The following is a 2,240-nucleotide window of genomic DNA, read 5'->3' as shown; positions in this document are numbered from 1 at the left end:
TTTAATTGGATCGAATTCGCGAGTGAGGGAAGGGAGTGAAGAGTTTCCTCGTTACAGCGGCTGCATTTTATTGCATGCTCAAAAACGTTTAAGCAAAAAATAAAATAGATAAGGAAGGAGAAGGTTTGATGTGCGGCTGTATCTTCGGATGAGGAGCTTCTTCCTGCTTGATTTTTTTGGGTGTAATTCTTCTCATTCGATTCTTCGATTCTGGGGATGGCTCCGTTTATAGATTTTATGTGTTTGAGTGTGCATGTATATATATAGAGAGAGAGGTGGAATATAATCAGAGGGTAAGAGATAAGGATTTCGGGTGGATGCAAAACCACCCTCTCCTCCATCCCGTCCTCGCAGGATCCCGAAACGTTAAATACTCGGTGAGTGCGAGCGGAGGGAAATGAGTCGAGTTTGAGGGTGTGAGTAATGAGCAAGTCTCTATCTATCTGTGTGTGCCGCCTCCTCTCCCGCATCCAGAACCACACCATCTCCGCCGTCGTTCTCCCCCCGAAACCTCCGCGAGTACAAGGAGGATGAGGAAGAGGTGGAAGAGAAAGAGAGAGAGGAGAGTCCTCTTCGACCGAATCGGCGGGGATCAATGACAAGTGCAGGCGAAGGCGGTTAATAGGTGTGTTTGTGATAACGGGGATGCGATAACACGGGCCACTGCTAAATATACTGGAAACGGAAAATGCATGATCAATGAGGATGCCTTCTTCAAACCAGGAAATTATACACACACACATACAAAAAGATTCACACAGACGGTTACAAAAACGTATACAGATACACACAAACACATACATTAAATTGAATATTTTCAATATCAGTCCTCAACCAAATATTATTATATACATTCACTCTCTCTACATTTCCTTCTTCAGCGTTTTTTTTTGTGGGCTTTATCGATTCAATTAATTTCTCCTTTTTTTTTCGGATAGGAATAACTAAGGTATAAATTATGTTCTGGAATGGTTTAGATTTTCGGTGTTGTAGTCTTTGATTGCTTCGGTATTCTGTCAATTGGAAATGACTTTATCGGCTTATCCTTAAACAGTTTCAAAACAATCTCTTCGAAACTAGTTATAGTGCATATAGTGATGAACAATTGTATGACATTGTTATCAGTGATTATATAACAATGAATTATTATATGTTCAAAACTGTAACGGATTATAAAAGAAATTATTTGATATTGTTTAATCTAATTGGTAGAATTAAGGTTTAGGTAATATTATTTACTAAGGATTTAATGATGGAAGTTCAGTCTACTATTAAAAGTTTATTAAAGATCTTTTTTATGAAATGCAATCATTTTATCTTATAAACCTATGGAAAAAATAACAAAAATTGTATGACATTATTATCAGTGATTATATAACAATGAATTATTAAATGTTCAAAACTGTAACGGATTATAAAAGAAATAATTTGATATTATTGCATTTGTAAATATTGTTAATTTAATCAGTAGAATTAAGGTTTAGGTAATGTTATTTACTCAGGATTTAATGATGGAACTTCAGTCTACTATTAAAAGTTTATTAAAGATCTTTTTTATGAAATGCAATCATTTTATCTTATGGAAGAAATAACAATAATTGTATGTCATTGTTATCAGTGATTATATAACAATGAATTATCATATGTTCAAAACTGTAACGGATTATAAAAGAAATAATTTGATATTGTTGCATTTGTAAATATTATTAATCTAATTAGTAGAATTAAGGTTTAGGTAATATTATTTACTCAGGATTTAATGATGGAATCTCAGTCTACTATTAAAAGTTTATTAAAGATTTTTTTTATGAAATGCAATCATTTTATCTTATAAACCTATGGAAAAAATAACAAAAATTGTATGACATTTTTATTGCATTTGTAAATATTATTAATCTAATCAGAAGAATTATGGTTTAGGTAATATTATCTACTCAGAATTTAATGATGGAAAATCAATCTACTGGTAAAAGTTTATTAAAGATCTTTTTTTATGAAATGCAATCCTTTTATCTTATAAACCTATGGAAGAAATAAGAAAAATTGTATGACATTATTATCAGTTATTATATAACAATGAATTATTATATGTTCAAAACTGTAACTGGATTATAAAAGAAATTATTTGATATTGTTGCATTTGCAAATATTATTAATCTAATCAGTAGAATTAAGTTTTAGGTAATATTATTTACTCAGAATTTAATGATGGAAGATCAATCTACTGGTAAAAGTTTATT

The sequence above is a fragment of the Nicrophorus vespilloides genome, unplaced genomic scaffold (assembly GCF_001412225.1).
Source record: "Nicrophorus vespilloides isolate i.1.1-1 unplaced genomic scaffold, Nicve_v1.0, whole genome shotgun sequence".
NCBI lineage: Eukaryota > Metazoa > Arthropoda > Insecta > Coleoptera > Silphidae > Nicrophorus > Nicrophorus vespilloides.
The sequence above is the reverse complement of the archived record's forward strand: the minus strand, read 5'-3'. Positions refer to the sequence as shown.